The following is a 23,335-nucleotide window of genomic DNA, read 5'->3' on the forward strand; positions in this document are numbered from 1 at the left end:
TGCAAAGTCAGACGAATAGAGTTAGAAGACCTATAGGATAAGAGTTTGGGGGATATTTGAGGATAGTCCAGCAAATAACAGCCTTCCCCATCTGAGTTCTGGCCTGAATGAGAAACCAAAGAAAACATTAAGCAAATAGAGGCAAAACATTGCCTTCATAATGAATAAAGCTGCTGTTGCAGAATCTGGCTTATATCTATGTGCTAGTGGACTGCTTAATAATAAATTCCTGGGTAGAGAGACTTACCACTCAGCCATAGGCAGTGCTGGCTCCGTGCCTCCTCATCCTCAGGGGTGGGGACTTTACAACCCTGGTCACTGCAGGACTAAGGGCAGTAGGGAACACACATTCTCTGCATATGGGCCACCTCCCAAGTAAAGGAAGAGACAAGGGGCAATGATACAAATGTATAAATAGATGCCTCTCTCTTCTCTGGAGGACAAGTGATGAGGGAAAAGGAGTTCAGAGATGTTAAGCTATAGAAATTCACAGAAGTATCAGGAGTGAGAAGAACATTCTGTCCCACCCCCCTAAAAAAAAAAAATCAAAAAGATTTAGGGTGGAGGATGTGAGGAAGTTTTAAGATGTATTTCACAGAATAAATGACGCCATGACCAGGGAACAATACAGTTTTAGCCAAATACAATTATTGAAAAATTAGTAGATTCCCTCCTTTCCCAAAGATTATCTATTATTTGTTTGAATTATAAAGTATATTTTAACCTGCCAAATTAAAACTCCTTAAAAACCCCAAAATGTGATCTGGCAGTACATAAAACTCTGCCAAAGAAATGGATAAGAGACCCAAATATAATAGCTATAACTATGAAATTTCTAGAAGAAAGTATAGAGGAACATTTTTGTGACCTTGAGTTAAGTAAAGATTTCTTACGTAGGGCACAGAAGCAAGCCAATTTCAAAAAACAAGTAGAAAATTTTATTTCATCAAAATTAAAAATGTTTGTGGAGTGCCAGGGTGCTCAGTTGGTTAAGCATCTGACTCTTTGTTTTAGGGTTAGGACATGATCTCATGGTTCGTGGGTTCAAGCCCTGCCCTGGGCTCTCTACTAATGGTAAGTAGGCTGCTTGGGATTCCCTCTCCTCTTTCTCTGTCCCTCCCCTGCTACTGTGCATATTCTCTCTTTCCCTCTCTCCTAATAAATAAATAAACACTTTAAAAAGTTTGCTCTTCAGAAGATTCCCTTAAGAAAATTAAAAAAAAAAAAAAGGCAAGCCACAGACTAGGAGAAAATATTTTCAAAACATTATTTGATAATGAATAAATATATAAAGAATTCTTATAACTTCATAATAATAAAAAATGGGCAAAAGATGTTAATAACCGCTTCTCCCAAGAAGTACATTAAAGCAAATAAAGGGGTGCCTGGGTGGCTCAGTCGTTTAAGTGTCTGACTTCAGCTCAGGTCATGATCTCACAGTTAGTGGGTTCAAGCCCCACGTCGAGCTCTGTGCTGACAGCTAGCTCAGAGCCTGGAGCCTGTCTTTGGATTCTGTACCTCCCTCTCTCTCTGACCCTCTCCTGCTCACGCCGTATCTATCTCTCTCTCAAAAATAAATAAAACATTTAAAAAAAAAAAAAGAAAATCAGTTACTTTTAGTTTGGGTGGATATGGTGAAAACTGAATCAGTCATCAATTTCTTTAATCTTTGTATAGTATTTCTCCACAAAAAGGAAAATAAAATAAATTATGGTTTTGTGGTTGGTTGGATACTGGGTGAATGGGAGTTTTCAGTAGCTTTTAATTCTATTATTACCATTTTTATTGTATATTTATTGCACTTTTATTGTATATTTACTGTATTTATTATATTTTATTATATATTTATTGTATTTTTATTTTACCTTTCAGCAAATTAATTACCTCAGGGACAAGTACTTCAAATCTTTAATTCATATTAGAACTTTTTCTTTTCTAAATGCTAACCTATGAATAGCTGAATAAGTACATACCTACCTGCTTTATCTTATAATGTTGAGTGATGGCAAGGTGCATTTTATTTATTATTTTTTAATAGTTTATTGTCAAGTTGGTTTCCATATAACACCCAGTGCTCATCCCCACAAGTGCCCTCCTCCATACCCATCACCCCCCTCTGCCCCCCCACCCCATCTGCCTTCAGTTTGTTCTCGGCGTTCAAGAGTCTCTCATGGTTTGCCTTCCTCCCTCTCCCCCACTATTTTTCCCCTTCTTCTCCCCCATGGTCCTTCATTAAGTTCCTCCTAATCCTCCTATATGTGCAAACATACGGTATTTGTCCTTCTCTGCCTGACTTATTTCGCTCAGCATAACACCCTCAAGTTCAATCCATGTTGCTACAAATGGCCAGATTTCATTCTTTCTCATTGCCATGTAGTATTCCACTGTATAGATAAACCCCATCTTCTTGATACATTTGTCAGTTGATGGACACTTAGGCTCTTTCCATGTTTTGGCTATTGTTGAGTTATGGCAAGGTGCATTTTAATTTGGTCACCAAAGCACAAAGGTAGGAAACTTTATTCTATGGAAAAGAAAAGATGGGATTTCACTGATCTTTTTGGAGCTACTCTGAACTTCTATGGTTTGGTTTAGGAGTGAGTTTGGCCAGAATTCTATAAAGGGACAGATAGTAAATATTTTCGTCTTTGTGGATAACTAGGTCTCTGTTGTGACTATTTAACTCTGTCATTGTTGCATAGAAGCATGTGTAGACAATACATAAACAAGTGAGCATAACTGCATTCCAGTAAAACTATGCTTACAAGGACAGAGAGCAGAGCAGTCCAGGTTTGGTCTTTGGGATATGGTTTTCTGACCCCTGGTTTTAGGATATTAGGAGTAGAGGGGAAATGCTGTCTGGTGTAATGGAAAGAACATCAGCCAACAGAGCCAAGTGACTTGGTTTTCAGTCTTGGCTCTGCCAGTTCAGTTTAACTCAGTGAACATTTACAGAGCATTTATTGTAGGGATGGAAATACTGAGAATTGCACTGCACTCTCTTCCTCCTTTCCTGTCAGTCAGCAGGCAACACTATTCAATCACAACATTTCTTTGTGTTCAGAGTTCAGATGCACTCTTGAATCCTTCTCAACACACTGTTGCAGGTAGCCACTGTCAGTGGACTGGAATTGCTGTGTGAGATGAAAGGATTTGTCACTCATGAAACACTGTGTGACAGTTATTGTGCAAGATGATTAGCATGTTATGACTAGACTTAGTACTAACCACTTACTCTTCAGGGACCCAAAATCCTGTGCCATTTTCCTAACCTAAGTCAAATTATTCAACACCTTTAAAATCCATAAAATGGAATGCAGGATCCTACCCTGTCTTTTCCTACCACACTATTGTGAGGATTGAATGAGGCACCATGAATGAAAACATTCTGTCATTGCCGAAATATTGAGTAATATGTCTTTACCTGCTTTCAATACTAGTTTCAAAAATTAAAGCACCAATTGTCTCTTAAGCCACACTTCATTCTGTAAAATTTGGGCAGCCACTGAGATGAGCATCAAATCCCTGCAGACTTTTAAGGTTTACATGAAACCATTCCGCAACTGGGACATGAGAATTTTAACCATCCATAAAAATGACTTTATTTTGAGAAATTAGGCCAAACATTTCACTTTTGAAAAACTGATGTGTGAATTGTGTTGCCTAAGGTGTCCTCTGTTCCCAAGTCTTGTAGATGCCAGGTGCCAAATTCTTCTGAAATGGTTCCTAAAAGACAGGAATCCAAACACAGTAATAGTAGAAAACATTTTTGGTAGAGATAGCAGTGGGTGGGAGCCTTCAGGGGAAGCTTTTTGAGAGATCTCAGGGGACTGTGATGCTTTTTCAGTTTCAAGGAACAGAAACCAACTTGGTCACACTTAAGGGTAGACAGAGAATTTATTTTAAAGAAACAGCATTTTCTCTTGGAACTCAAAGGCCAAAATGCAGCCAAACCTCAGGAAGTGACTAGAAACAGAATTGTAAAAACCATGAGACTTCTCTGGATGTCATTTTGGTCTGTGTGTCACTGTTTCATGCCTTGCCTGTTCTCTCTTTGTGTAGTGTTATTTTCTGTACATCTCCAGATGTAAGAAAGAGAAAAATGATTGCTTCATTTTTCAAATTTCTACATTAGAGGCCTCAACTAACTCAAATCCAATTTTTAATTATTTTAATTCCAAATGTCCAGAGATGGAACTGTAGATATCAAATGCCTGCTTGCTCAGTTAAATGAAGTCAGCGATTACAAAGATACGCCAAGAAGGCATTTCAGTGAGTTAGAGGGGGGCACATTTCCCAGAGAGAGGGAGTAGGGTCATTGGCTTAATGTATAAGACAGATACTCCAAAAGATGTCCACTTCAAGGTTCCAATGAAAAGGCCCTTCCTGCCTATTAGTTTATGGCCAAATAGTATTTGAGTATAAAGCTTGGTTTAGGGGACTAAGGTGATCCTGGCCATGTCACCTCCAAGAGTTTCATCATAGAAATGTTGTCCTTCCTCATATCCTTCATTCTTTCTGGACCTGTTTTCAATAGCCTGTGTCCTCTCTACTGTGGATTATCAGGGGTGGGAGGCATAAGTATAGTCATGAGGGTGACTAATGAATATTCATCAAGTGTCAGTAAATGGATGATATAATACATATTTGTGTGTTATTCTGCCAAAAAATGTGTGTATCCCCAATTTTTCCCTAGATCTAATGAAAATCTTTCTAATGAAATGAGTTCTTAGAGTATTACACCTTCTATAAATTCTTGTCGTTTGTCAACAATATCATAAATCTTTGATATAGAAGAGAATATTTGTTGTTGTGTATTTATTCCTTCCCTCTGTTCTCAGCACATGGCTGGGTACATGATAACTGCCCCACAAATATTTGCTAAAGTGATTTCTCTGATAGGAGACCAAGTTGATGGAATCATATGAAAGTGATCGGAGAGAGAATCTTTAAATGCAGAAGCTGGAACAGAATTTAGTTTCTAAACTAATGTGGCAGACTGGCTATTGACTCCATATATGTCCACATCCTAACCTTTGTATAGCAAAAGAGAATTTTCAGATGTGATTAAGTTAAGGGTCTTGAGATAGATTATCCTGGATTATCTGTGTGGGCCTGAGGTAATTATAATAGTTCTTATAAGGGGGAGAAATACAGGAGCAGTCAGAGGGAGAAGAGAAGGCCATGTGGTGACAGAAGCAGGTTGGAGTGGTGCAGTTTGGAGATGGAGCAAGGGTCCACAAGCCAAAGAAAGCAGGTGGCCCCTGGAAACTCAAAGAGGCCAGGAAACACACTCCCTTCTCAGGGCCTCCATAGGGAACCAGGCCTGCTGACACCTTGACTTTGCCCAGTGCAACTAGTATAACTAGGGATCCCAAACTGAAAGACACAAGCCAAATCCAGTTAGCATATATGTTTTATTTGGCCAGGGTAATATTTTAGGAAAGGAAAAGAAGCAAGCCAATCTTTAAAAATTGTTATGTTTCATGTAAAAATCTGGGTTTCTGGTTTATCTGAAAAGCAAAGGAAAAAACAAAAATAAAACCCAGAGGTTTAGAAATACAATATCTGCATCCCTGTATAGTAGCTGTCCCCCTGAATCTGTCCTGCAGCTTCTGCCTTGGATTTGTACATTTTAATTATAGTCTTCTCCATCCCTACTGTATCTCTTACTGAGGCAGAATTATCAAGGTAAGATTGTGTTTTGTTCTTTCATAGAAATATTTCTCTGTACTTATTTCTGTAGATAGGCTGAGAGGGCTGTGTGTTTACAAAAAGTAGTTGTGGGGTGCCTGGGTGGCTCAGTCGGTTAAGTGTCTGACTTTGGATCATGTCATGATCTCACAGTTTGTGGGTTCTAGCCCCGCATCAGGCTCTGTGCTGATAGCTCAGAACCTGGAGCCTGTTTCAGATACTGTATCTCCTTATCTCTCTGTCCCTTCTCCAATTGTGTTCTCTCTCTCTCTCTCTCTCAAAAATAAGTAAACATTAAAAAAAATTTTTTTAAGTAGTTGTGATAAATGTACAATACTAATATGAGATGTTAACAAAAGAGGAAACTGAGTATGGAGTGTATTAGTACTCAACTGTGTTTGTGACTTTTCTGTAAATCTTAAACGGTTCTAAAATTAAAAGTTTCCTAAATGGAATTGGCATATTTCTTTAGAAAAGTGGAAAATATTATTCATTATACATGAAGATTTTCTTTGTTGTTAGATGAATCCTTAGTCTGTTTCATCATTGCATTACATTTGCCGCCTTTCTGAGCTTGCATATGTGACATGTACACATTTCCATTTGATAGAGGAGAAGCAGAGAAATAAAGTCACTTGCCTAGGGTCACCGAGCTAGTCTAGGAGGAGCTGTGGGTGGAACCCAGGCCTCCTGACTATTTTCTAGCCCAGTGTTCTCTCTCTCTCTCTCTCTTTTTTTAACCTGCTATTGTGTGGAGTAACATTAACATTCTAGAATACAGCGGGAATCTCACTTGCCTTTCTAGAATCCTCTTTTGGAGCAAAGAAGCAGCAGCATACTAAGAGCAGCCTACTAGCTTGTATCCTGCCTCCCCCCCCTCCCATTTATATTTTATATGTGGTGTATAGGGAAAACATTTGACATTTGTCCAAATACCAAATGTACTTTGGATTTCATCACTTACATATTAGCAGACTCCAGCTATGCATGAAAATGTTTCCTCTGAAAGCAGGAAACTCAGAGTTTGAGAAGGTCAGAGTGGAGGCTTCTTACTCAGAGTAGAGTTGGCTACTACTGAGCTCAGGTCTTTGCTGATGCTGTTGGGTAGTGGCTGAGACAGGCATTCTGTATGGGTTCCAGCTTTGTTAGGAGGTGGGGATTAAGGGATTAAGTGGATTTAGGAGGTTATGACTATAGCTGGAGCATCATGTGTTCACAGCCTTGGTTCTAAAGAGCCTTTGGTGTGACTGGCTCAGAGCTAGCCAGAAGGTCAAGGTCAGCTACTTGTAGACTAAACAGGCTTGGAAATGGGAAGGTCCCTGGCCTTCCTGGGACCTTATCTCTGCAAGGCTACTTCCATGCCAGTAACATTCTCTGGGATCTGAAGTAGTGAGGGTAGCTGAGACACGTAGCTTTTCTACCCTTTAACTAAGGTTAAAGACTCTGGAGGTGTGAGGACAGAAGGGAGAAGTAAATAATAATGATAGCTGTAGTAGTACTGAGTGCTTTCTGTGTGCTCTCATAATTTATATATGGAAGCAAAGTGTCCCTCTAGGGAAAAGTATTTCTCAGTCTTTTCATTCACTGAGTTACTCTTTGAGGATCTCTAAGCATGAATTCACAAACCCTGAACATTTTCATATTACCAGTGAGGATTCTGAGGCCTAGAGAGAGGGAGGGAGGGAGAGAGAGAGAGAGAGAGAGAGAAAGAGAGAGAGAGAGAGAAACTTGCACAGGGTCACAGAACTAGTCAGCGAGCAGCTGTGAGTAAAACCCAGGCCTCCTGGCATGTAGCCCAATGTTCTTTTCTTTCACACTGCTAAGGGAAATGGTGGCCAGAGGAAGAGAATATTCTGGAGTTCATACTTATGATGGTATAGGCAGTATGTATAATGGCTATAAGCAGAAACTCCAAAGCTTATTGCCTGGGTTTAAATTCCAACTCTACCACCTAATAGTTGTGTGACTTGTTTAAAATTTTTAATCTTTCTGAACCTGTTCCTTCAGTAAAATGCTGCTAGTAATACTGCTAGTAATAATGCCCACTTCAAATGACTATATTAGGATTAAATGAGTTAATAGTACGTGGCTCATAGTAGCTGGCATGTAAATGTTAGCCCTTACTGTGATATAGTTATAAATATTACCCTTATTTTGAAAATGAGGACACAAGCTCAGTGAAGTTACATAGCTTAACCAGAAGCACACAGAAAAGACGAAAGCTGGGGTTTGGACTCACATCTTTGCTCTCAATAATCTATTATATTACCTCTTAGCAAATTGGTTTTTTTCACACCAGTATTTCTTGGCCATTTCCCTGGGCAGCCCTTGGTATGTAAACAAAGTTTCTGTGTTCATGTTGATAAAATGTCAGTATTTCTAAAGATCTTAGATCTTTCATGTCTTCCTTTGAAGTTCTTACCTTGAATATTTTTCCTGTTTTTCTTTGTGAAAAGAAATAGAAGGAATAAATGATATAAAACCCAAACTCAATAAGTGGACTGAATGACATTTGTAGTAGTAACACTGAGTGTAAAAAAAGAATCTTTTTTTTTCTTCCATAATCCATTTATTTATTTATTTATTTTTACAAATAGTTTATTGTCAAATTAGTTTCCACATAACACCCAGTGCTCATCCCCACAAGTGCCCTCCTCCATGCCCATCCCTCCTCCCCCCCACATCCATCAGTCCTCAGTTTTTGTCAGCATTCAAGAGTCTCTCATGGTTTGCCTCTCTCCCTTTCCCCTACCATTTCCCCCCTTCTTCTCCCCCTTGTTCCTTCATCAAGTTCCTCCTAACTCTCCTATACGTGCAAACACATGATATTTGTCCTTCTCTGCCTGACTTATTTCACTCAGCAAAACACCCCCAAGGTCCATCCATGTTGCTACACATGGCCAGATTTCATTGTTTCTCATTGCCATGTAGTATTCCATGGTATAGATAAACCACATCTTCTTAATCCATTCATCTGTTGATGGACACTTAGGCTCTTTCCATGTTTTAGCTATTGTGGAGAGTGCTGCTATGAACATTGGGGTACATGTGCTCCTATGCATCACCATTTCTGTATCCCTTGGGTAAATTCCTAGCAGTGCTATTGCTGGGTCATAGGGGAGTTCTATTGTTAGTTTCCTGAGGAACCTCCACACTGTTTTCCAGAGGGGCTGTACCAGTTTACATTCCCACCAACAGTGTAGGAGGGTGCCCGTTTCTCCACATCCTCGCCAGCATCTAGAGTTCTCTGATTTGCTCATTTTAGCCACTCTGACTGGCGTGAGGTGGTATCTCAGTGTGGTTTTGATTTGTATTTCCCTGATGAGGAGGGATGCTGAGCATCGTTTCATGTGTCTGTTGGCCATCTGGATGTCCTCTTTGGAGAAGTGTCTGTTCATATCTTCTGCCCATTTCTTCACTGGGTTGTTTGTTTCTCGGGTGTGGAGTTTGGTGAGCTCCTTATAGATTCTGGATATTAACCATTTATCTGATATGTCATTTGCAACTATCTTTTCCCATTCCGTTGGTTGCCTATTAGTTTTCTGGGTTGTTTCCTTTGCTGTGCAGAAGCTTTTAATCTTGATGAGGTCCCAATCATTTATTTTTGCTCTTGATTCCCTTGCTTTTGGGGATGTGTCAAGTAAGAAGTTGCTGCGGTGGAGGTAAGAATCTTTGAAATATGAAAAAGCTTTGTCTTAATGGTTTCAGATTTTACTAAAAATAATTGAAGTTGAAAAGGAATAGTATTTGACCACAGGCTTAATATACAGGTCAGTAGTGCTGAGAGAGCAGGAAGACAGTGCTCTGATCAGGTCATTCAGACATAGCCACTAGAGCCTGGTATGTGTAAGGCACTAGGGTGGGTGACATAATTATAGTGCTCTGAACATAATTATAATACATTCATTGTCTTCAAAGACATTTCATATGAATTTGATGTCTGTAGTTATTTAATGTCCTCAGGCTGGGTCCATTCTGCCCTTTATGAATCTCCATACTTTATATGAGCCCTTAACACACAGAGGAATATTGATCAGGATTATGAAAAGACATGTCTGAGTACTGGATTATTCAGAGAATAGTTGAATGAACTGATCATCTTCAGGCTGGAAGTGAGAACCTAGGTATTCTTATTTGAATGATGTTCAAGCAGAAAAGAGATTAATCTTGTTTTGGATGGTTCTTGAAGACAAGACTAGATGGAAATTGCAGAGAAAGAGATTCTCAGTTCAGTTTGAATCAATCCAATTAAACCACTAATGGTAACTACTAAGTGCCAAGGTTTACTCAGAAGTGAGTGAGGCAGGCAGAATCCCTGCATCAAGCAAAGTCACTAAATTATTGTTATTTTGGGCACCAGAGTTGCAGTTTACTTTGGGCATAAAAATATTGTAGACAATACTGGTATGTGATGGTCTGCACTTTACAGATAGCCATATTTGAATGAACTAGTTTGGTTGGCAAAGTGTTTTCATGGCATAGTGGAGATATTCCAAAGAGAGACTAAAAATGAGGAATTGGGATTCTAATTCTGATCGTATCATGGCCTATGTGATCTCAGAGCTCAGTGTTAACATCCAGTAAATGGCAGCATTGAACTAGATGCCCTTCAATCCTCTGTCCACTCCATAATTCTATTCAATTTTGATTTTGTCCTTATATTTTGTACAGTCAAAAAATATAATCACATCTATTCTTGAAGAACTGGGCAGATGATTATCATGAGAGGCCCACTGATTTAATATGTATTCAGTATGGGAATTTCACACTGGAAGAAAAAAAGTCATTTGGAAAAAATCATTTTTTCTTTAGGAATTTAATTTTAATTTTTTTCCAGCTTTATTAAAGGTATAATTGACATAGCATTTTTAAGGCATAAAATGTGATGATTTGATATATGTATATATTATGAAATGATTATCTCAATAAGGTTAGTCAACACATCTACCTCACAAAATTACCTTTTTATTTATTTTTTTGTGGTGACAATGTTTAAGATTTCTCTTAGCAACTTTCAAGTATGTAATACAGTATTGTTAACTATAGTCACCGTGATGTACATTAGATTCCAGAACTTATTCATCTTATAACTGAAAGTTTGTACCCTTTGACCAGCTTCATTCATTTTCCCTCTTCACCCCCCAACCTTGGCAACAGCCAAACTGTTCTTTGTTTCTATGAGTTAATTTTTGTTTTTGTGTTTGTTATTTTTAGATTCCACATACAAGAAAGATCATACAGTATTTGCCTTTCACTGTCTGACTCATTTCGGTTGATCAAGATTGATCCATGTTGTCCCAAATGGCAGAATTTTAAGTGGGTATTTCATTATATGTGTATACACACACACACACACACACACACACACACACACACACACATCACATCTCATTTTCTTTATCCATGAATCCATTGACAGACACTCACATTGTTCTGTGTCTTGGCTATTGTAAGAAATGCTGCAATGAACATTGAACATGTCATGAACATAAACACATCTTAAAGGTGGTGATATTATTTCTGTCTCATATATACCCAGAAGTGAGATTGCTGGGTCACATGGTAGTTCTATTTTATTTCCTTGAGGAATTTTTATACTATTTTCTGTAGTGATTGCACAAGTTTATATTCTATCCAGCAGAACGCAAAGATTCCCATTTCCATAAATCCTTGCAAGCACTTACCTCTTTTTGATAACAGTCATTCTAAAAGGTGTGAGGAGATATCTCACTGTGGTTTTGATTTGCATTTCTCTGATGGTTAGTGATTTTTCATCTTTTTATGTGCCAGTTGGACATTTGTATGTCTTGTTTGGAAAACTGTCTAGGTAGGTCCTTTGCCCATCTTTAATCAGATAATTTGGGAAGTTTTGTTTTTGCTGTTGAGTTATTGTGAGTATATTTTGTATATTAAGATATGTGGCTTAATATCAGATATGTGGCTGGCAAATATCTTCTCTCATCTCATAGGTTACCCTTATATTCTGTTGATCATTCTTTTGCTGTGCAGAAGCTTTTTTGCTTGATGTAGCCCTACTTACTTTTTTATTTGTTGCTTGTGCTTTAGGTGTTATATTTTAAAAAAAAATCATTTTCAAGACCAGTGTTGAGGACCAGGCTTCATATTTTTTTTTCTTCTAGGAATTTTATGATATGAGATCTTACATTTAAGTCTTTAATTCATTTTGTGTTAATTCTTATAAGTGATACAAAATCTGAGTCAATTTTCATTCTTCTGCATGTGAATATCATATTTTCCAAAACTAATGAAGAAACTATTTTTTCCCCATTAACTATTCTTGGCTCCCTTGTCCTTGACTGTATATGCATAGTTTATTTCTGGTCTCTTGATTCTGTATCTGTTTTTATGCTAGTATCATACTATTTTAATTACTATAGCTTTTGTGGTATAGTTGAAATCAGAAGAATGATGCATCTAGCTTTATATTTCTTTCCCTAGATTGCTTTGACTGCTTAAGGTCTTTTGTGGTTCCATATGAGTTTTAGAATTTTTTCTTATTTTTATAAAATTGTCATTGAATTTTGATAGGGATTATACTGAAACTATAAATGGCTTTGGATAGCATGGATATTTTAGCTTTAATTTTTCTGATCCATGAACATTGGGTATCTTTCTATTTATTTGTCTCTTTAATTTCTTTCATCAATATCTTATAGTTTTCAGCATGTACAGATGCTTCACTTCCTTGGTTAAATTTATTCATAAGTATTTTATCATGTTTTGATATTTTTTGATGCTATTGCGAATGAGATTGTTTTCTTTGTTTCTTTTTCAGATAGTTTGTTGTTAGTATATAGAAATGCAACTGAGTTTTGTATATTGATTTTGAATTATGAAATTTTACTAAATTTGTTTATTATTTTTAATAGTTTTAGGATAGAGTCTTTAGGACTTTCTATATAAAAGATCATGACATCTGAAAAGAGAGACAATTTTATTTCTTCATTTTGATTTGTATGGGTTTTTTGTTGTTGTTGTTTTTACTTTAAATACCAGTGTAGTTAGCAGTTGATTTGGAAGGTTAAATTTTTTTTTCTTGCCTGATTTTTCTGGCCAGCACTTCTAGTACACAGTTCCTGGCCAATGCACCAAATGTTATACCCAGATTGCAGTATCCTCAATGACCAGAGACCACTGGGGAGACCGAGTCACGCATGCAAAGGCAAAGGGCTTTATTACAGGCTAGAGCTCGGGCACCCAGACATCACCAATGCAGTGGATCAATGCTGAGAGCCACGAACAAAGGCAGAGTAGGGTTTTTATGGGGTTTGTGACAGGGGAGTTACAGAAGTTGTGGCAGGGGAAGTGTGATCCAATCATAATTATTCAACATTATTGACAGCATGTTTAACCATACACATTGTCTAGAGTATTCGTTACTTTTGGCAGGATCCAATTACAACATTTAGAGTACCTTTAAATTCAACCAATCACAGAGCGAGCCTAGGGTCTTGTTCGGAGATTAATGGGTTAACTTTAACATTAGGTAACAGGGTCCTATCTATAGTTTCTATCTCTAGGCCTCTTCCTTAGTAATGTGGAGGGTGGTCGCTGGCCTTTCCTGATTGGGTGTTGCAAGGGTGGTTTCTCCTGCCTTGGGCAATGTGTAACTGCCTGATAGTTTTGGGAAAGCTGAAACTTAGGCCTTCTAGTTTAGAGGGGAAACTTAAAGCCTGTCATGGAGTCAGTTTGGTTTAAACTTGTACCCTTACATTTCCCCCTCTGTCTTGTAGCTGACCCAATCCTGGGTCAGTCGTAGCTCCATCATTTTGGTCTAAAGGTTGATATTGGGCTCGTAAGACCATTAGTTGAAGGGTACCTAATCTTTGTTTTATATATTGGATTAATTTATTAAGAATGCAGGGACCAAACATTAGGATTAACAGCAGGATTATAAGAGGTCCCACTAGGGTGGTGATACTGGGACCCAAGTATTATGGGTTGTATTGCCCCCAGATGTTCTTGCATGAAGGCAAGCAATCTATTTAAATGACAAAATTTCAGATGAACATTGTTAAAGATTTGATGAGAGTTCAGTATGATGCAGTTGACAAAGCAATTCAGTTATTTTTGTGACATATAATATTTTAAGTAATCAGAATATTACATGATAACCCTATACCAAAACATTAAAACTTTAGGATTTGCATATGTATTTGGGCAGTTATAGCATTTACCCATGCAATACAACCTAAGGTTTACTGTTGTACATGAAAGTATGCATCCTTGCCTTATTCCTGATATTAGAAAAACAGCTTTCAGTCTTTCACTACTGAATATGATGTAAGCTGTGGATTTGTCCTATGGCCCTTATTATGTTAATATAAATTCCTTCTATATCCAATTCATTGAGAGTTTTTATCATGAAAGGTTGTTGAGTGTTTTTTTCTGCATCTACTGGAAAATAATCCTTGATATCCATGTGATGGAAAATATATTAGCTCTAGTACTTTATTATTATTATTGTTTTAATTGAAATATAGTTGACACACAATGTTACATCAGTTCCAGGTTATGAATGCTACTACTTAACTAGATTTCAAAGGTTTTAAGGAAGACTTCCACTGAGTCTGAGTTGCAGAAAAATAAGATAAGTTAAGGGCTTTCTCAGAATAAATCAGTTTTAATGTAGACAGGGTGAGGAGCAACAGAGATATTTTAAGAAAGTGATGACTACTCTCTTAAGAAAATTTCATTGAAGCAATTTTGATAGATATATTTTAGGGAAAAATACCACTAAAATACCAGGAAAATTCTTATTGATATTTCCAAGTGAGCAATGACTGTGGGTTATATTTATAGATATATTTGATTCCTAATAACATTCCCACTAGTATTATGTAAACACATATACGTGTCATGAAAAAGTAGCTCAAGAATGTCGAAAAATCGGGGCACCTGGACGGCTCCATCAGTTAAGCGACCGACTTCGGCTCAGGTCATGTATCTCACGGTTCATGGGATTGGGCCCCACATCGGGCTCTGTGCTGACATAGCTCAGAGCCTGGAGCCTGCTTCAGATTCTGTTTCTCCCTCTCTTTTTAACCCTCCTCTGCTCACACTGCCTCTCTCTCTCTCAGAAATAAATAAAAATATTAAAAAAAAAGAATGTCAAAAAATCTAAAGTTGTACGTTTGATAGATAACATTTTTAAAAATTTTAAATATGTTTTAACATTCAGGTAATAAAAGTTAATATCTTTAAAAGTAATATTGGGGCGCCTGGCTGGCTTAGTCGGTTAAGCGTCCGACTTTCGCTTAGGTCATGATCTCGCGGTTCGTGGGTTCGGGCCCTGCGTCGGGCTCTGTGCTGACTGCCAGCTCAGAGCCTGGAGCCTGTTTCAGTCTGTGACTCCCTCTCTCTTTGACCCTCCCCTGCTCATGCTGTCTCTCTCTCTCTCTCTCTCCTAGAAATAAATAAAACATTTAAAAATAAAATAAAAGTAATATAAGTCACGAGGCATTTTCATTGTTTACCCTTTCATTTGGGAGAACAGATAGTCAAGTAATAAAGCAAATATAGAGAGCTCAGAAAATACAGATAATCTCTGTGGACTCCCTACTCTTGTGAAGGGAACTATTTCTCTGAACAGTTAATTGACAAATAAGTTACTAGCCTGTCAGCAATTTCTTTGACCTTGGCCGTAGCAACTTCTTACTAGACATGTCTCTGGAAGTGAGGGAAACAAAAGCTAAAATGAACTATTGGAACTTCATCAAAATAAAAAACTTCTGCACAGCAAAGGAAATAATCAACAAAACCAAATGATAACCTTTGGGATGGGAGAAGATATTTGCAAATTATATATCTGATAAAGGGTATCCAAAATTTATAAAGAACTTAACAAACTCACCATTTGAAAAACAAATAACCCAGTTAAGAAGTGGGCAGAACACATGAATAGACATTTTTCCAAAGAAGACATACAGTTGGCTAACAGATGAAAAGATACTCAACATCACTCATCATCAAGGAAATATAAATAAAAACCACAACGAGATACCACCTCACGCCTGTCAGAATGGCTAAAATTAACAACATAGGAAACAGCAGATGTTGATGAAGATGTGGAGAAAGGAGAACCCTTTTACACTGTTGGTGGAAATGCAAACTAGTGCAGCCACTCTGGAAGACAGTATGGAGGTTCCTTAAAAAGTTAAAAATAGAACTATCCTATGATACAGCATTTGTACTTCTAGGTATTTACCCAAAGGATACAAAAATACTTATTTGAAGGGGCATATGAACCCTGTTGTTTATAGCTGTGTTATCATTAACACCCAAATTATGGAAAGGGCACAAATGTCCATCAACTGATGAAGTGGCTTACACATGCATGCACATGCACACACATGCACATAATGCAATATTAGTCATAAAAGAGAATGAAATCTTGCTGTTTGCAATGACATGGATGGAACTAGAGTGTATTGTGCTAAGTGAAATAAATCAGAGAAATACTATATTTCACTCATGTGGAATTTAATAAATAAAACAAATGAAACTAGTGGAGAAAAAAGAGGCAAACCATAAAACAGACTCTTAATTGTAGAGAACAAACTCAAGGGTTCATGGAGGGAGGTGGGTGGGGGATGGGCTAAATTGATGATGGGCATTAAGGAGGGCACTTGGGATGAGCCCTGGGTGTTGTATGTAAGTGATGAATCACTAAATTCTACTCCTGAAACTAATGTTGCACTATATGTTAACTAACTGGAATTTAAATAAAAACATGAAACAAACAAATAAAAATTACTAGCCTGTCAAGTTGCCTAAAGTGCTGTCACATGTACTTTAGGGGCCCCGTCCTACCAAGGAGGAGGATTCTGGTCCAGACGGCACAGCAACAAGGAACAGGTATATGTCTTATTGCCCAAGAGACAGTTTTGCAGGAGGCTAGAAGTTCTCGATCAATTTTTTTTAAGTGGTGGAACACATTTAGGGGAACAACTCAGGAAAAGATAGTCATTGATCTTGTAATTGAATTTTTCCGGACCCAAACTAACAGTTCTTGGCCTTGATTGGTAATTCAAATTTGGAATAAAAATTGTTGGGGTGCCTTGGTGGCTAAGTAAGTTAACATCTGACTCGGTTTCAGTTGAGTCCTAATCTCACTGTTCATGGGTTTAGCCCTGCATCGGGCTCTGTACTGACAGAGCAGGGATTCTCTCTCCTCTCTCTGCCCTCCCCAACTTGCTCTGTCTTTGTTGCTCTCAAAATTATTAAACTTAAAAAATTGTCAAGATCTGATTTTTTAGGCTTCAGATTCTGAATGCTTGCCATTTCCCAGTTTATCTTCCTCTACCCCTTCTCCTACCCTCACAGATCAGCAACAACTTCTCTGACTGAAAAATAGGCACGCAAAGTGGAACTGATGTCACCACCTCCAAGGATCAGCAATAAAGTGGGCACTCTTGGCTCAGTCTCCTTGTCTTCCTGACTCCTCCCTCAATATTTAAGTGGTTAGACATAGAGCTAGGTACTGGCTCCAGGACGCTGAAACAACACTGGCCCTGCCCTTGCAGGCCATACATCTCATAGGAGATTTTTTTTTTTTTAATATTTTTAAATTTATTTCTAGGAGAGAGAGAGACAGCGTGAACAGGGAGGGTCAGAGAGAGAGGGAGTCACAGACTGAAACAGGCTCCAGGCTCTGAGCTGGCAGTCAGCACAGAGCCTGACGCGGGGCCCGAACCCATGAACCGCGAGATCATGACCCAAGTGAAAGTCGGACGCTTAACCGACTAAGCCACCCAGGTGCCCCACATCTCATAGGAGGTTTAGTTCTCCTACCCAGTCATCCATCTTAAGAGCTCTTTCTTCTAAGTCCAGGTTTTCTCATTTATAAAATCACAGAGTTTCTCTAGGGACCTCTAAATCTGTTAAATATTGGAAACAACTTAAAGCCCCATAATTCAAGTTGAATTAAACCTACAGAGCCCACACCTAAGAATACAGGGTTGAGTGGTGCCAGGTACTCTCTAAACCTGGAGCTCCTCCTCTGCCTGGACAACAGAGATCAGGGGCCTGATGGTCCCCTGGCCTCCAGTGGTTTGCAGCCTGGGCACATGGACATATATGGAGATTTTGGATATCTTGGTCCTTTAGGACAAGGGTGGGCTGCCCCAAATGTCTACTGCTCTTTATTCTTTCATTTCACTGAACGAGCAATAGTTAGGCCCCAGGTTTCACATGGTGCAGTCAATGTTTGTGTTACACTTGGCCACAGTGATATACAGTGGCTACTGGGTACATATACAGGGAGCCTACATGGTGAGCATAGCTAGGCACTCTGTGTCATACATCAGCTCCTTGAGGGTACGTGTTTTCTGAATGTTGGGCCTGCCTGAGTCCTTATACACTAGATCCTGAGGAGTTTAGGAAGGAGAGAGTTAGGTTATAATATTCTGGAAGTTTCTTTTTGGCTTAGTCGAAATGAGACAGGGATTTAAGGGTGGCTGGGTAGTTCAGTAGGTTGAGCCTTCAACTCTTGATTTTGGCTTGGGTAATGATCCCAGGGTCATGGGTCTAATGATCTAAGCCCTGCATCTGCCTCTGGACTGAGTGTGGAGACTGCTTGGGATTCTCTCTCTCTCTCTCTCTCTCTCTCTCTCTCTCTCTCTCTCAAAAAAAAAAATAAATAAATAAATAAATAAAGAGGGATTTAATCCTGCTTATTCTAGTATTTGTTCTCTGAAGACCAGGTTATAGGATCCTTAGGCACAGGAAATATGACTTTATAAAAAAATGTATTTTATACCACTCTTATGAATTGTCCTGGGAAATGTTATAGAAGATATGGACACTTCCTTCCTCCCCACCATGATAATACCCACGTATTTAATATTTGTGAAGCTCTATAAAAACCTTAAATTTGTATGGCATAAAAGCATGTAGAGATAAAGGAATAAAGAAATATGACCTTGGAATATAAAGACTTTTCTTTTTGTACTTGGTAATCTGAAGCTATGTTAATGACAGTTAAAAACATAAAACACTTGGGTTTAATTGCTTACAAAGATATTTCCAATCACTCTTTTCTATATTTAAAAGAGGAATAAGAGTCATATGCTGAATTCTTGATATTTTCCTAAAATATGAGGGAAGTCTCATTGGATTTTGGATATCTATTGCTTTGTATGTTTTTTCCTTGCCACTGCCTTAAATTCTGTATATTTGCAGGATTCTTAATCCAAAAGTGTATGACATAGTTTCAATCTCAATACATTTAACTCAAGCCAAGTATGTTTCACTCTTCTACTTGCCCAATGAGAAAATAATTGGTTTTAAGGGAGAGAAGGGGCTGCTGGTTAATTCTTTTCCTGGGCTGGCCACAAGATCTCTGTCCCACCTAAAATGCAATGAGTTAAATTTCATTGATCACTTTTTTAGTATCACATAAAGTATATTCATTAAAATGCAGCCACCTTCAATTTCAGTTTATTGAACTCCTGCACAGCCAGATGCAACAGAAAAATGGCAAAGAAGAAACACATTCCCTGATAACTGGCGTGTTGTGAAGAGCCGTAGACAAATGGTGTAATGCACTTATGCCTTGATTTGCTCAACAGCATAAAGGGAGTAGATTTGCTGACTCCTTTTGGTTCTAATCTAAAGGGATTGATTGTTCTCAGGCTGCCTGCTGGCATTTGTGTTAAAGGTAGACCAATAAAATGAATTTTTTAATTGGCTGGTCATGTTTTTATTTTTCTTTTAAGGCATTTTGGTACTATGTTACAAAGGCATGCCTTTTATTATTGCATTTGGCTTTTTGAGAGTATTGATAATATTCCATGATTAAATATGTATCGATGCCCATCTTTATCTCCCAATAAGTAAATCTAGCAGAAAAATAGTCTTTCAAAATGCAGAATTGGCACATTACTGAAAATGTCCCAAATTTGTTTTACCCAAATTAAATCCAAACCTAGACACTGAAATGATATCATGGTAATTAACCTTAATCACAATGCAGAGAAGTTAGCTAAGTGATTCACAGCTATTATTGAGGAGAGTCAAAATATTGATAAATTGGGAATTCGTGAAGCCTGCTTTGTATAGATCCTCAGTCCCCTGACTTCCAGGAAAGCAGAGTTCCTGCCCAAGTGTAGCAGTAGCCCACACACCAAGTGGCATTGATGCTTATGCAGAAGGGTATTCCTTTCTCCACTGTGATGGAGATGTTCATCAGCTCACAGCTCATGTAGCAGATTGCTCTCCAATATAAGAGAAAGCAGAACTGGGCTGACTTCATCCCGGAGTAGGAAGCAAACAGTTAGAAACTCAAAGTATTTTCACTGTCATGAACTTTGACCCAGTCAGATTGGACTGAAATAAACCTGTTCCCCAAATTCCACAATCACTTTCAGCCTTAAAAAGCATATTTTGACAAAAGAGAAACATGTTACAGATGAGAACTCCTCATATAATTTTTTTAAGTGAAGGTGTATTGGGAGGGGGGTGATTAAAATGCTTCAGGGGGTTATCGTAAAATGAAAATGGTTGCCTGGAACCAGGCAATTGTCATTATTAAATGGCCCCTTCAGTCTCAGTTTTAATGACAATTTTGATTTTAATAAAGAAAATTTTGTGCATGAGAATTCATTTTTCGATTTTTGGATTAACTAAATAAGGGCATATAATTTTGTTCCCATTTAATTAGTAGAAAAATATTTCAAAGGCCAAGTTAATTGGTCTATAAAATTATTTACTTGCTATCACTGTAATAGATACATAAATTTTGAGAAATTAAACTGGCATGACTGGACTCTCTACAAGACAGTAATAAAAAACTCTTTCCTGAGAGTCTCAATTTGTTTTTTAGAACCTGAAAATCAGTAATTTCAAAAATAACTATCCCCAACTGACAACTACAGGAGCAGAAACCTGTAGTCTATTGCCTTGGTTGAGGAATGCCATAGACAGAGGCAAATCTCAAGTCTACCATTTATACAAAAGCGTGTATACCTAATACCCGGTCGATTTCTTGGGTATTAAAATGGTACAGGGCTTGACTAGTGCTTAAATTGAAGAGGTATTTGAATAGATAGAGTGATCAAATCTTGTTAAAACTGTCTAAACACAGTATATTAGGGAAAAGAATGCTAAAAGAGATTTTTTTTTCAGAACTAAATTCAGTGTAATAGCATACCTACTCCTTTACTTTGTTGGTTTAAACATGACTATAGATTTTCCTTTGGCATCTTTAATTTCATGAATTCAGGTGTTGGTTTGGGCTATGGTGAGAATGGTGGGTCGGATAAGTGAATAATACATTTCTCAAACAGTAGATTGAAATTATATGACCTCCATCGCTGGCCTTTTAACTCCTTCCTTAGGCTCCTGCTCCTACTCGGCTCCCTAATCCCCAAATCCCACTCACCAATTTAGCAACATCACTATTGTGTTTATAATTCCATAAGTGTGCTGTTGATCCTTTTCACCTCATATCTACTATGGAGCCAAATCTTCTAATGAGAAGGAACAGTGTGCACAGATTCTTCACCCTTTATGACCCCTATCAGGTGCTATTCTACCTGTAACTCTTAACTGAAGCAGGGGAATGAGGTAAAAGAGAACTTTTATCATCCTCTTTTCTGCCTGCCTTGGCATCTAGCCATACTCCTGTTGTGATTGTTTCCTTGTCTGTCTCTGTGGGGTGTGTGTGTGTTTGTGTCTGTGTCTGTGTGTCTGTTTGTCTTATGTCTTCAAATAATATATTTAAAGGCAGGGATTGATACTTATTCATGCATATTTTCTTAGCATTTGGCAAAAGCTGCACCTATCATTTAACACATGATAAATATTAGTTAATAAATGAAAGTGAAACTGCAAGTATTTAGTATACCACTAGAAGTGGACATATATGGACATATATTACCAAATACACTATTCTAATTTTATACATTTTTAAAATTTAATTATACTGGGTTTGATTTACTCTTCTTTTTTTCCAGTTTCTTAAGGTGGAAACTTAATTTCTTTTACACCCATTTTCTTTCATAATTTAAGCATTTAAAACTACCAAATTCCCTTTAAGTGTCGCTTTAGATTCATCTCCAAATCTTAATTGCTGTTGAGTTGTAATTATTATTCAATTAAAAATATTTTCTAATTCTCCTCTCTTGTTTTATCCTTTGATCCATGGGTCATTTGAAATCATGTTGCTCAATTTCCAAATTTAGGTGATTTTTTAAGATTTCTTTTCTGGATTTCTATTTGTGGATTAGTTCATTGTATTTAGAAAATATACTTTCTATAATTTCTATTATTTAAAATGTTTTGAGATATATTTTATAGCCCAGCCTATAGATTATTTTGAGAACATTTGTATGCATTTGTAAAGAATGTGCATTCTGCAGTTTTAGGGTGAATTGTTCTGTAGATGTTTGTTGACTTGATAGTGTTGTTTGACTTTTTATATATGTTCTCATTTTCTGTATACTTGTTCTATTGATTATTGAGAGGAATGTTGAAATTTCTAACTATACTTTTATCTATTTAGCATTTATCAATTTTTGTTCCTGTATTTTGAAGCTCTGTTATTAAGTGCATGGCACATTTCAGATTTTTACATTTTTTAAATGTTTATTTATTTTTGAGATAAAGAGACACAGCACATGAGCAGCAGAGGGGCAGAGAAAGAGGGAGACACAGAATCCAAAGCAGGCTCCAGGCTCTGAGCTGTCAGCATAGAGCCTGATGCAGGGTTTGAACTCACAAGCTGTGAGATCATGACCTAAGCTGAAGTGGGACTCTTAACTGACTGAGCCACCCAGGTGCCTAGGATTTTTACATATTTTTGATGAATTGACCACTTTATTTTATGAAATACTCCTCTTTATGCCTGGTAATGTTTCTTCTCCTGAGCTCTACTTCATCTAGTATTAATATGGTCACTCCAACTATGTGATTAGTGTTTGCAAGATATATCATTTTCCAGCCTGCATCTTTATACTGAAAGGGAATTTCATTGGGGTAGCATATAGTTGACTCTTGCTTTTTAAAAAATAATCTTATCAGGTGATCTTTGCCTTTTCACTGTGGTGTTCATAATCTTAACATTTAACATAATATTTTATTTTATTTTATTTTTTTTTTTACAAATAGTTTATTGTCAAATTAGTTTCCACATAACACTCAGTGCTCATCCCCACAAGTGTCCTCCTCCATGCCCATCCCCCCTCCCCCCCACATCCATCAGTCCTCAGTTTTTGTCAGCATTCAAGAGTCTCTCATGGTTTGCCTCTCTCCCTTTCCCCCACCATTTCCGCCCTTCTTCTCCCCCTTGTTCCTCCGTCAAGTTCCTCCTAATCCTCCTATACGTGCAAACATATGATATTTGTCCTTCTCTGCCTGACTTATTTCGCTCAGCATAACACCCTCAAGGTCCATCCATGTTGCTACACATGGCCAGATTTCATTGTTTCTCATTGCCATGTAGTATTCCATGGTATAGATAAACCACATCTTCTTGATCCATTCATCTGTTGATGGACACTTAGGCTCTTTCCATGTTTTAGCTATTGTGGAGAGTGCTGCTATGAACATTGGGGTACATGTGCTCCTATGCCTCAGCATTTCTGTATCCCTTGGGTAAATTCCTAGCAGTGCTATTGCT

The 23,335-nt window shown here is 37.7% G+C and overlaps 1 long non-coding RNA gene and 1 pseudogene across 1 annotated transcript; one reads left to right on the forward strand and one right to left on the reverse strand.

The window, feature by feature from the left end:
- The first annotated feature begins 16,512 nt into the window (after positions 1 to 16,512).
- LOC120224779 lies at positions 16,513 to 17,081 on the forward strand. Its single transcript, XR_005526659.1, has 2 exons — positions 16,513 to 16,572; positions 17,041 to 17,081. It is a non-coding gene; the product is annotated as an uncharacterized LOC120224779 (long non-coding RNA).
- A 777-nt stretch (positions 17,082 to 17,858) lies between these two features.
- On the reverse strand, positions 17,859 to 19,969 carry LOC120224778 (annotated as a pseudogene).
- Between the last annotated feature and the right edge of the window lie 3,366 nt (positions 19,970 to 23,335).

Source organism: Hyaena hyaena, unplaced genomic scaffold (assembly GCF_003009895.1).
Source record: "Hyaena hyaena isolate Hyena2069 unplaced genomic scaffold, ASM300989v1 scaffold_1244, whole genome shotgun sequence".
NCBI lineage: Eukaryota > Metazoa > Chordata > Mammalia > Carnivora > Hyaenidae > Hyaena > Hyaena hyaena.